Source organism: Zingiber officinale, chromosome 10A (assembly GCF_018446385.1).
Source record: "Zingiber officinale cultivar Zhangliang chromosome 10A, Zo_v1.1, whole genome shotgun sequence".
NCBI classification, from domain to species: domain Eukaryota; kingdom Viridiplantae; phylum Streptophyta; class Magnoliopsida; order Zingiberales; family Zingiberaceae; genus Zingiber; species Zingiber officinale.
In genome coordinates, this window is record NC_056004.1 from 88589005 (window position 1) to 88602927 (window position 13923).

Consider the following 13923-nt stretch of genomic DNA (forward strand, 5'->3'; position numbering starts at 1 on the left):
CCATGGTAACCAGAGTACCCTGCTCTGTCTGTCCTTACCCCTCAAGGCTCAAATCGGAGGAACCTTAAATCAAGTCTGTGACCACAACTCGGTGGCAAGCAAAAATCCCTCCGGACTTCCTGCTAAGCGCATCGACAACCACATTTGCTCTCCCCGAGTGATAGCTAATGGTACAATCATAATCCTTCAGGAACTCCATCCATCTCCTCTGTCGGAGATTAAGTTCCTTCTAAGTAAACAGATATTTGAGACTCTTATGGTCAGGAGAAACGGCTCGACCAATTAGGGCATGGCTGCGGTCGGCGAGGAAGACACGAGGAAGATGGAAGGCGACAGTGGATCGGCAGTGGCAGATCGTCGCCGGCGCTTGGGGAAATAGTAAGAAGAAGGCGTTAGCTGCGGAGAGGGAGAAGAGAACATCGACTTCTCTTGATCCCGACCTTATGCACACGAGGGAGAGGAGGAAAACCACCGTGGGCGGTTAGGGCAGAAGGTTTGCGGGCGCGAGGGAGGAGAAGGTCTCGGGGAAGAGGGAAACAGCGAGGAAAATAAAGAAAAGAAATAAGAAAAGAAGAAAAAGAATTAAAAAGGAAAAGAAAACTTTTCCTTGTTAAAATGGGGTAGCATAAACATGCTTTTCCGGGCCCCATTTTTGTCTCCGTTAACTCGTCCATACGAGCTCCGAAAAAATTCCCGAAAAATTTCCAAAAATTCCGAAAAATTCCCTTATTAATATTCGCCTATTTTCGATATTTTACACAACTAACCAGTAGTGTGTGTTATTTTGGATTGAGCATTGATTGATTTTATTTATTAGTATCTTGATAGATTTGATTGCTTATTCTTTTTGTATTTTCATGTTGACTTATTCTTGAATTTTTGAGTACTTTACTGTTCACAATTTCATGAGTTTGAAGCTTTATGCTTTTGAGTCTTCTAATTTTGAGTTCTAGTGTTGTAGTGAAGAACAGGAGATTTCAAAAGCATGGATCCGTATTTTCAGAATTTTGGAGGTGGAATGGAGAGTTATCATTTTCAGCCTGAGTGTTAATCTTACCTAAACATGGATCAACAAAATAAGTATGAATCATTTCATAATGGTTTTAATGTTAATTGGGTGGATAATTCATGTTTCAAGTATGAAAATGCACAAGGACCATTTATTGAGCCATATCCAGTCTACTAGAGTTCATATGGGTTTCAAGAAGTTTCAACATTTTCTATGCCCCAACCTTTTCAACAAAATGATCCTCAGATGAATGAGTCAACATGGAAACTCAGGGAGATTATGCAACAAATGAGTGAGCATCAAGAGCAACAATTTTCAAGGATACAGAACATACACATTCAGTTAGATAAAATTGCATCATCCATCAATCAGCTGCAAGCACACAACTCCAGTGGAGAGATGGAAAGTAGCGATTCTGTCAGGCCTGACCCTACTTCCATTACTTCACATGATTTTTCTAGTATTTTTTGTGATAATGATGTAATTATGCAAATTTTTGATCCTAATGATTTTGTTGTTGAAGATGTTGTTAGTGATTCAGGTTCTGAACATGTTTTTGAAGATGATTTAAGTGTAGGGGATTGCTTACTGGAAGCATTATCTCAAGAATCACCAAGAATTGGAGATGAAAGTGTAGAGACTTTTGCTATGAAGACAGAGCCCCAAGGATCACCACATGAAGTTGTACATCCACCTGAACCATCACTTGAACCAAAACTTGAGCATTTACATGATGAAGAGGAGGTAACAATCACCACTCCAGGTACCTCTCAAGATGACAAGGTGAGTATTTTTTATGATTTTTCAGAAAATTTCATAGAGGTGTCGTTCATTGATTTCATTAGGTGTGATTCATTTCTTGATAAATTTTCTATCCACACTAATATTCTCCTATTTTCTTTTTATCCCACATGTGTATGTGAGGTCTTGTCTTTTAATGATGTTGTAGGAGAATACAAACTCCCGGAGTGGATGCTTGAACTGAACCGTCTCCGACCTCCAGAAAAAGCTTTTGATGGAAAAATGGTAAATAAAAAGAAATTGATTGCAACTCCATTACCGGTGTGGATTTTATTGCTAAATCTTCTTCAGTCACCGGAATTAAAGGGGAGTTGGTTCCAATTTCATTTTCTTTTGCATTTTAATTCATGCTTTGTTAATAAATTCTTTTTATGCATTTCTTTAGTTTCATACTTTGCATTTTGTTATTACATAACATTTTGAATAAAAGTCTCCATGGGAATTTTCTAAGTAATATTTTTAAGATGGTAAAAGTTTATTAAATTTCAATTTAGGTCATTTGACATGATTAGATACTTTTCTTACATGATATTAGTTAATGAGGTAGTGGATTCCAATTTGATTAATTAAGTTAGATTGCATGAAAATTACCTAGAGAGGACCACTTTAAGCCGATACTTCATTATTTTTCTTTGTGTGGCATGTACTCATAACAATTGAAACTCTAGAACTTGCTTAATTTCTTTTCAAAATCACAATAGCATTTGTGTGCATGAAAATTGAGGATTTTGTCAATTTTGTTCCCCTTCATACTTTCCAATTCCTTTCCTCACAATTTTCTTTATACATTCTCATCTAGCATTTTAATTCTTGATAATCCTTGCTTGTCATTCATTTCATTGGGAGTTTTGGTTGAATTCTTGATAAGTTAAATTGACTAGATGGATAAAGTATTAAGTGTGGGGGAGGTGCATGAATTCTGTACAATCCAGAAATGGATCAAGGTTTGAAAAATGTTTGAGCAAGGGCTGATTTTAGGAGGTGTTTATGGAGCAAAATTCTGAAAATTCGGTTGTGAATGAATGACTCTTAATGTTCTATGCTAAATGTATCCATATCTTGAATTTTATTATGTTAAGAGTAAGCTCCAATTGTTTAGAATTTTAAGACTTGATACTTTGGTGATACATTCAAGCTATTTGAAGACATAGGTTGAAGAAGGTTTTGGAAATGCTAAAATCTTAACTTTCTGTTGGAGTTGCTGTGCTGTGCTGAATTCTGTAGAATTAAACACTACAACTATGGAGTAATGGAAGGCTGAAGGAAATTGCAGAACATGATATGTGCTATAACATGGTATCAAGATGTAAAAAAAAAAAATCAGAAGCAGGAACAAATGTGGAAGCTGTGAATTGTAAACTGATATCAATTCTGCAGTATGGAGTTTCAAGATGGTAGCAGGAAATTGTAGAAATTGTCAAAGAATAATCCCTAGAATTTTTGGGAACTAATTAATGAAATTAGAAACTAATTGCTATTGAAGAAAGGAATCAATGTCGAAAACCTGTACCAAAACAGAATGTAGTTAGAATGCAGGAATTGAATTGTATTTCTAGGAATTCAGAGCTATTAAGATGGAATTCTTGTTACTTATCTTTAAAAGATGCAGAAATGAAGAATGTTGTAAGTTGCAACATTAAAGAAATATACAGAAGATGTTGAGAAGCTCAGTGTGCATCATCGGTGTAAAGATTGAACAAAGAATCATACCAGGAATGTGAATGCAGAATGTCCTGCAGTTTATCAGAATTAGTATGCCATTTCTTGGACCAGATGTCTATTGTAAGTTTAGTTTCTGATTTAAAAGAATGCAAAGAATTGAAATGGAACTCAGGAAATGTAGTGCTGGAAATTGAGCAATGAAGAATTTTAGAAACTGAGACTGAACAGTGCTGCTGGAAACTGAAATTGAATTTGGAAGCTAAGTGCTGAATTGGAATTGCAGGAATGGACTAGCTCAGTAACTCTATACTTACTGCAGATGAAGAAACAAGAACAAATTGTACTTAAGGTCAAGAACGAAACCAATCAAGCTGTGAAGAATGTATCAACTGAAGTTTCTAATGTGCCATTTTGTTGAATATCAAATCTGTGCAGGAATTTGGCAGTTGCATTTCAATGCTGAAATCAGTAAGTTTAGTTGAGTTATTAAGTTGGATGCTGATCAAGAACCGAATTAGTGAGTTTTGGTGAATATTAAAAGTGTTATGTGGAAGTGGTTCATGGATGCATGAAATTTAATGTAACTGATTATCTGAAACTGCCCAGCCACAACAAATGCAAGGAATCAACACACAGCTTTAGTTAAATTCTAGAAAAATTCATTTTCAGAATTATACTTCAGAGATTCTGAAGTTCCTGATAATATAAAAGAATTAAGGAGTTTCTGAAGGTTAACAAATGATTAATGGCTGGAATTCTGTGCAAGGTGCAAGACTAAATCTGAAACTAAGAAGCTGATTCTGCAACCTTCTTATTTGTGTGTGCTAGTTTTTGTATCCAGCTGTAGCCTTTGGTTCTTTGTGATAACAGGCCTACTATTATTCTCCTTCCTTTGAAATTTTCATTGTTTTCATGGATTTCTGAAAGTGCCAGCTGGTAGCTACAGTAAGCTGTAAATTGCTGAATTATCTGAAAGTGTGCCAATGGATACATAAGCTGCTGTTTGGAAATCATACTTGTTTGTTTCTGAATCAATTAGAAATTAAATCAGAAACAAAGGTCAGAATCCTGGAATGAATTTTTGAAACGAATGGCACAAAGCAACAACGTGCCATTTGTACAAATTTTGACATTAAGTGGATCCTAATCTTGTCGAGAGTGGGAATCTGAAATACCTTGATTTGGAATTCGAGAAAGATATTAGCATAGAAGAGAGAGTGTTACTGGAATCTGAATCTGATTTTCTGAAATCCGTTACTCAAAGGAAGATTTGCAAGATGTAGAAACAAATGGTATTTCAGACTTTTCATGATCATGCTGAACTCTAGTAACTGAAATGAAGAATTTCAAAACATTTTTGTGCATAAAATAGGGGCTGTTAAAAAAACTGAAATGCAGAATCTGTGAAGAATTGCAACAGCTGAGAGCTGTCCAATGCAGTGAAAATGTATTTAGTTTCAACAAGATAAAGCTGTTAAAATTCAGCAAAAGTATGCTGAGATAGAGATTACATATTTGAAAATGCAAAGTTTAGTCATATGGCGTGCCAAACTTGATAAACAAAGGGAATGTTGGAGAGCAATGTTTTTGAAAATGCAATATTTGAATTATCTCTGCTGCTGCTGTGAAGATTTCTGTTCTGTGTGCTTATTGTGGGAATTTTCCTATTCTTATGCAAGGAGAGAATTCTAAGCTGCAACGAATTGTAAGAGAAATCTTAAATTGAAACCAGAACAATAACAGAAAAAGTAAAACTGAATCTGGTTTGGGATTGCTGGAAACTGCTCAATTTAAGTTGTATTTACTGGTGCAAAGAATTATGCATTTCTTATATTCTGGATTTCCAGATATTTGGAATTGGAACAATGTGTATTGCTGTATCTTATTGCTGCTACTGACCAGAAACAATTGGAATGTAATCTCTAACTATAGGCAATGTTGATCTCTGAACAATCTGGTTGTGCAAGTTGCTGAAATTCTTATTCTTTGTAGCTGTATGATCTGAGTTATTGCCGGACTTGAGGTTTTGAATTAAATTGTTTGCTGAAATGCTTAAGGCAACTTGAATGCTTTAAACTTTAGCTAAAATTGGATGGTAAATCGTTGAAATACAGAAGTCATGTGGTATTGACTTGAAATTTCCAGATTTCTGAAATTGTGGAGTTTTGAAACCAAAGTGCAAGAGTGCTATTGTTCTGGATTTAATTTTGAATATGAATTTATAAGTTCAAATTGTTGTTTCTTTGAATTTGAATTTGTCTAACTGAATAATATATAATATTGCAGAAGAGTGACTTAGACTCAGTTATAAGTAGGGGTGACTCCAACAACAAGGAAGATTGAAAGAAAGAAACATGGCTTGAAGAGTATCAAGTAATTGGAAATCATGATTTGTTGCATTGTCCGAGACAACCAATTTTAAGTGTGGTGGAGGGAGCTTTTCTCCATGAGGTGATTTAAGATTATTTGAGCTTTCAAAGTGATGGAATGAATAGTAAAAACAATGAAGAAAGAAAAAAATTAGAAAAATGGCACATCAAAAGAATATCAAGATTCTATGTTTGCATTCAAATGGAAGGAGAGGTTAGCTTGATGAATTAAATTGGTAACGACAAATGATATTCATATCTTTATACATCAAAATGGTCAACTCATCAAGTATATTCCTCCAAAGCTCTTATCTTCTCATTTTCTTCATGAAATTCTTTTCTTTTGCCTATTTCATTTACTTTAATTGTTCTTTTTTATTCCATTTCAATTCTTGATGATAAATCCTTTTGATTCAGGTATGCTATGTTTATAGTGGTGGAGAATTAGAAAATAAACAAGCTTATGGTAGTGAAATGTTGTGAGTTGCATTGAGTGAGCTCCACTTGTACATGTTTGAGTGTGAGAGCTAGAATAGGTAAATACCTTGTGAGATTGCATCTTGCTTAATTTTTTAATTGGATTGAAACTACCATACCTATTGATTATTGTTTGGATTGTATTCATGATTGTTTGTGATCTTTAAGATGACCTTAGTTAATTACCTTTTACTATCTTCTAGGTATTGCTAGGAAATTTGTATGGAGATGATTTTAGGTTTTCTTGACTTGAACGGGACGTCCAAGATTAAGTGTGGGGGATTTGATAACCATGATTTTGCTATATTATTTTGAATCATAATGCATATTTTTATTGGTCTATTCATAGCTTAATCTCACATTTACATCATATTTCATAATTGCATATGATTTTAGACCTAATTGCAAATTAGCCTATTTTTATGGTATTTGATACTAATATTTGTTTATTATTTTGTAGGCATCAAAAGGGTCATGGACTCGATCAAATCAGACCGTATTTGGGCTCAAATCAAGGGCTTTACGAGGCGATCAAGCTTTGGATCGATCTAGACCGTCCATTCAAGATTGGAGCAGATCTACACCATCCATTGAAGATCCGACTCATCCAACCTAATGAAAGTAGATCTGGACCGTAGATGAAGATCCAGAGATTTTGATCCAGATCTAAGACGTTCTAGCCGTTGATCCAGTCCAAATCGATCTGGACCGTCCGATCAATCTTGAGGAGGTTTAAAAGCCGCGTGAGAAGCTACAGTTCCCTAAGCTCGGTTCGCGATTTTGTGCTACAGTGCCTTCTTCTTCTCCGTGCGACACTGACGCTCCCCTTCCATAATTCTAGATCTGTGAGCAAAGATTCTTCATCGCCGACGATCACTGTGCTGCCGGTGTTCATCATACAAGATCAGATCGTGAACGAGGGTGTTTCCCAGTCTGTGAGTTCAACGCTGGTTCATAGTCCGCAATCTAGGCTGAGGGTGTTTCCCCAAGTGTTGCAATCTTCGTTAGCCACCGGAGCTCGAAGGGTGTTTCCCAAAAGCTCCGGAATTCATTCCATATTCATTCCATCTGCTGCATTCGTACCGATCTGATTAATTGGTCAAGTGATGTAGAATTCCAGAGTTGAGCTCCTGTTCTTCGTGCGATGTGTGTGCAGCCGATTCGTGAGCCCGAAGGGAGGTTCCCAGAGGTAGTGAACGAGAAGATGCATTAGCTGGAAGCTCTGTTCTTCGTTGGTGGTCACCCGAAGGGTGTTTCTCAGAGGTGACTCTGTTTTACAGCAGAATGGAGGAGTTTTTGCTACGGATTTGGTTTGTGGAACGTTTAGGGTTTTTGTTTTCCTTTTTCTTTATTTTTGAATTGTCTTGAATTTGCTCGGATCCTCAGATCTGATTCATTTCTTTGCTATTTCGATTTGTTTGAATTTCTTTTGCAATTCCAATTCTGTTTTCTTGTTTACAATTATGACTTTGATGAATTTCTGCAATCCAATCCTAAGTTTAGCTTCTTTAGATGTTTGCAATTTTGTTTTGATTACTTAGCCTTGCTATTTGTTTTCTTTTTACGTTTGCAATTCAACCCATGTGTAGCTACTAACTTAGATTGCAAAATATTTCTAGGGTTTGCTTTGAATTTCATATTTTGGTTTCCACAAGTTTGAGTTAGTTCTAGTTCTTGAATTGGAGAAATTCTTGCTCTTTTCAATGGGTACGCTGTCAATGAGATTTAATTTTGATGGTGAAGGAATTACTTGACATGTGAATGTGATTATGAGTTAAATGCTATTTTGGTTTATGCATGATTAAGTTAAGGTTCAAGTCTTGAATGTAGGAACTCTTATTTAGCTCTTGAAGCAATGGCTATTGTGACTGTGAATTATGGAGATATTAGTTGACTCATTTGATTCAATGTTGAATAATAATTCCAACTTAATTGATGTTCATTTGATGAGAAGGAAGTGGATCATGTTTAGATAAGAGTTATCCTCCTTTGATGCTATTCTTGACCTAGTTTAGTTAGATTTTGATTGGAACTACTTCTAGAATTCACACACAACCTATTAGTTGTCCTTGGAAAAATACGACTTGGGACTCCATACTGCACGAGTTTACTTTAGTTTAATAGTTCCAATCTTTATTAATTTTGATGTGTCACGTGACATGGGAAAAGGCCAACACCAGTGACCAAGGTCAAGTCAGGGAGGATGCTTAGATATGAGACTGAGGTATGGATGATACTAGGATATGAGGCTGAGCTGGGGGCAATGTCGGTGATTGAGGCCAAGGTAGGGGATGTTGGCGTTCAACGCCGAGTCAGGGAGAATGTTGTTGATTGAGGCCAAGGCAAAGTAGATGTTGACGACTGAGGCCGAGTCAAGGGAGATATATGGATTTGAGACTGAGTCGAGGGTGATGTCATGACTCGATGCCGAGATAAGGTAATGTCGGTAGCTAAGGTGGAGGCATAATAGCTAACTTGTCCTTGATCAAACTCGAATCTTTGGGATGAGTGTATTGAACCGATTCAATCAAGCCTAAGTCTCATTTGTGTTGGGTTTGATTCCCTTTGGGTCATGTTTACCCCACATTGACTTTGGTTGATAACTCAGCATGACTTTTGATCACAGGGGACACGTTGAGTTTGCAGGATTCCACCATATCAGAAGTCTCCCTTTCAAGTCTAATCAAACGAGGAATAGTCCAACTGACTGGACTATGCTAAGTTGTCATCTAGCTACCAAGCTTATCTTTTTAGAATGGTGAGTTGAGGTGTCAACATGCCCCCCCTCCCCCAAAACTAATTTATAGAATGCTAACACCACTCTACAACCAACTTCTTCACTCATGTATAAAGATATAAATAATCAACTTTCAGTTTGATTTTCTGGCTACCAACCAACCACTTTAACACTTGAAATAGAAACAGAAGAACAGTCAGCTACTCAACTTAACTTAATGCTTCAAACCATAGATAGTATACAAACACTTAGAAGGTTAGCATATAAACATTTACAACTCACCGAGAATAAAAACTTACCCAATAATGTAAACCTTATGAATCCTGCAGAATCCTTAGCCACTTCTCAACCTACTTAATGCTTCAAACCATAGATAGTATACAAACACTTAGCAGGTTAGCATATAAACATTTACAACTCACCCAGAATAAAATCTTACCCAATAATGTAAACCTTATGAATCCTGCAGAATCCTTAGTCACTTCTCGACCCTATGACGTTTGGCTACCAAAAAGTACAATGAAAACTATGGATTATGGTCAAGAACATCCATCTAGAATTAGAATAGTACCATATACCAATAACAATCCCCTTGTCAAAACCATAGGAAAACGTAGACCACCAGAAATGACTTTCTTTGATAAAGATGTCGTTTTACTTAATATAACTCAATGTGATCCCCAATTATATGATACTTACTTAAAAAAATGGATAGTATCTGTAAAACAAGACTACCAAGCTAAACATGAAATGGACATAGAAATTGGAGATGTTATAATCAGAGCAGGAGAAAATTACTTAGGCGATGTAGCCAGAACAACCTAGGAAGATTTTAAACTGCATTTTCCAGAAAAAGTCACTATGATTGCCTCACAAGATAATAATATACTTAATTTCTATTATACCATACATAGACTTTTAATGGCCAAGGATGCCAATACTGGTATGAACATTAGGCAAAAAGAAGTCATGCAAGACTTAGAACAACTCCAATTATTTAATTGGAATTATATTAAACCTTTCTGTAATGACTTTTTAGCTCTTACAGTGGTATCAGGAAATTATTTCAATCCAACCCTAGGAGAAAGACTTTTTAGTAAATTACTAGGTGAATTAGGAAAAGAAATACATAAAACATGGATAGACTTACAAGTACCTCCCTTGTATGTCAACATAGGAGTACGAATTCAACATATCTTGACAACACTTAAAACTAAATGCACTTACATCCAAATTCAAAAAGAACTTCAGAATCAACAGTATAATTTTTGTAGTCAAATTTATACCCTTCAACAGTATGAAAGTCAATAGAAACAACTCAAATACAAACCAAAATAGAAAAATAGACTTCCCGCTCCTAAACTAAAATGGACTGAAAAATACTTATTATATTCAGAAAAGAAAGAAAGAAAACCTTATTTAAACAAAGAAAAACATGTGAGATGTTTTAAACCAAAAAAAAAACTTACGCCAATTCTATTACTTGTTTTGCTTGTCATAAATTGGGTCATCTATCATCTCATTGTCTAGATAGGAAAAACTTGTATAGCCGAGAAGCAGAAGTCATCGGCAATACCAATCTTGACTTAATAGAAATCCAATATGGGGATTCCAAAGCCAGGAGCTTCCTTGTATGGAGGATCTCCAATGTTTAAGTTGTTCAACCACTAGTTTTGGAGAAGTTTAGTCTTTATCCTTAAGAGAAGGATAAACTTCAAGATAAAGTAACTACATATTAAGTCCTTGGACATCGAATTTTATTAGATGTCTGGCTAGTTTTGTTTGGGTAGCTAACCATTCACGAGGAGAGATATCAAAAGTAGCCAACACTAATGTTTCTTTTTCTTCTAGTATATGTTATATTCTTTTTCCCAATAGAAGAGGTAAAGTTTGTACAGAATCTATTTCTTGTACCCATAGTTGTTGTAGAAGTCCATAAGTCATGAGTGTTACAGGCGTGATAAGTCTTCCTCTATAATTTTTATGTAAGAATTTTTCTGCCTGAATATTAGCTTCTCTAAAGGAGTAGAGAAATTGGCATCTACATCCTAAGTCTGATGTTTCTAGAGTAGAGCATTGAGGAAAACTTTTTGTACAAGTAATTTTGTAAGTGTATTCCTCAATGTAAGTAATAGTAATCCCTGGAGTAGGATTTTGATGAAACCAATTTAAGGCTTCTTGAAGTTCTAGAAAATGCTTATAGGAGGAAGTGTCTCCTAAGTATGTAAGATAGGTTTGTATGTCTTCAAGCAATGCTTTGATAGACAGTAAACTGTCTTTTATTTTATTTGTAGCCTGTAAGATTTCCAATGACTGATAATTCATTGGTCTAAGTGGCACAGAAAGTAAGTATGTATCTAGTATGTTAAAACTAGAAGTTGTTGATCAAGCTGCCATTAAGTAAGTCTTGTTTTCTTGTACTTTGCTGTCCATGTACAGTAAAGGGATGATAATAAAGTTAGGACCTATTTGGTTTGAAGTATGTCATACACTTGATGGCCAACAATTGAGTTGCCATAAATTTATCAAAAATGCTCATCTTTGGTTTTTTTATGAATTGTGGCATTTTTAGTGCTCCCTTAGTTCTTCCCCAACTATGGACTAGACCTATGCTGCATAAAACTATTCCTCTAATTTTAGGACTAAATTTTCTTATCTCCCCTAATCGGGCCCTTTTGATTACTAAGGACTATGCTATTTTCCTTTCTACCCCTATTATTTCTCCCATTATTTTTGCTTATCCTTCTAAAGTTAGCGCTCCGAAGTGTGGTGAACCCCCTCCTCCTAAAACTTGTAACCCTACTGCTTCTTCCTGTTCCTGTAAAAAGAAACCCGTAGTCAATATTTCCTTACAGAAAAACTATTATTGCTTGGGGAAAACCCATAAGAAATAGAAGACCCTAGCATAGACTATTTCAGGATATTGGACTAAGATATAAATACTTATTATTAGGATTGCTTCAATACTAGGTACTTATATAATTTAATAAGCCAAAAAGATTCGCTTGACACAGACATCTCTAGACTTGAAAAATAGAGATTCTAGGAGAAAATCCTACAAAATACTAGGAAAAGGATAATGTCTATTGTAAACTTAATATTATTAACCCAGACTTAACCATTAAGGCACAAGACTTAAGATATACTAATTGGGAGACAAAAAATGTAGAATGCATATTACTCAACTCTTGGCATTAAAAGCTATACAAAGATTAGACTCTAGACATAGAAGTCCTGCTTAAAGGAGCATAACAGAAACGTGGACAATAAAGGATGGTGTTTAATTATAAACGTCTTAATGATAATTGTCATGAAGATGGATATAAAATTCCTGATAAAGATCAACATCTTAATAAGATCCAAAATTCCAAATGGTATTCTAAATTTGATATGAAATCAGGATTTTGGCAAGTACGTATACATCCAGAGTCTATTCCATAGACAACTTTCTCTTGTCCAGAAGGACACTTTGAATGATTAGTAATGTCTTTCATACTTAAGGTCACACCACAAGTATTTCAAAGAAAGATGAATGATATTTTTAGACCTGTGACAAACTTTACTTGCGTATATATAGATGATATCTTAGTATTTTCTCATACTAAGGAGGAATACTATGCTCATTTATATATGATTTTTAACTTATTTGAAAAACATGAGTTAATTGTGTCTAGGAAGAAAATGAAACTAGCTGCAACCCATATTGAATTCCTAGGTAGTCTAATTAGCCAAGGGAAAATAACTCTTCAAGCTCATATAACAAGCAAATTATTAGGGTTTCTAGATAAAATGAAAGACATAAAAACACTTCGATCCTTTCTAGGATTACTTAATTATGTCTGACCATATTTGAAAGATATTGAAAAAATTAGTGGGCCCTTATACAATAAAATGTCCCAAACAGGACACAAATACTTCAATCAGTAGGATGTTGAGCTGGTTAGACAAATTAAGCTAATGGTACAACATCTTCCACAGCTAACATTACCTTTAGATTATGATTATCTTGTTATAGAAACAGTCGATTTGTGAAACTAGTTGGGGTGGAGCCCTATTTAATAAGAAATCAAAATATGAACCAAAGACTTCCAAAACACTTTGCCGTTATGCCTCAGGAAAATACAAAGAAATAGGAAGACTTACTTCTTTAGATTATGACATACTTGTAGTTATTTACTGTCTAGATGCCTTTATATTATTCATTTATAGTAAACCTAAAATTACCCTAAGAACAGATTGTGAGGCTATAGTCAAATATAGCCAACAAATAAAAGAAGTTCAAAAAGGACTTGGATCTAAACGATGGATAAAATTCACAGATGCTATCTTTAATAGAGGATTAAGAATTCATTGGGAACATATTAAGAGCATAAATAACTCACTTGTTGATATTTTATCCCATCTTTTAACTTAAAAGGTTTTGTGTAGGAATGGGTAAACATAAAAGAGTTCACACTTACGGGCACCAAAAAAACTATGAAATTTGGAGCTTAAGAACTTCCTCAATACTTCAGACAAGAAGATACTTTTCAATGTCCCTTATAGGGACAACTTGATATTATTCAGCAATGTTTGATAGATAACATCTGGAACATTCCAACTTCACCAGGCATATCTAGCCAAAAGATAGCCATTATTAAAGCTTTCACAAACTACTTTCTCACAATTATATAGAAACCACTTGGCAAGAAATTCTCCTGCTATGCTATACTCTCAGGAGCATATGCTGGTCTCTATGCTACTTGGGAAGAAGTGAAAAATCTTCTCCCAGAAGAAAATCTACCATAGTTTAAAGGATTTTATTCTGTCCATGAAGCGTATGACATACTTTGGACCAAATTAGGTCCTAACTTTATTATCAACCCTTT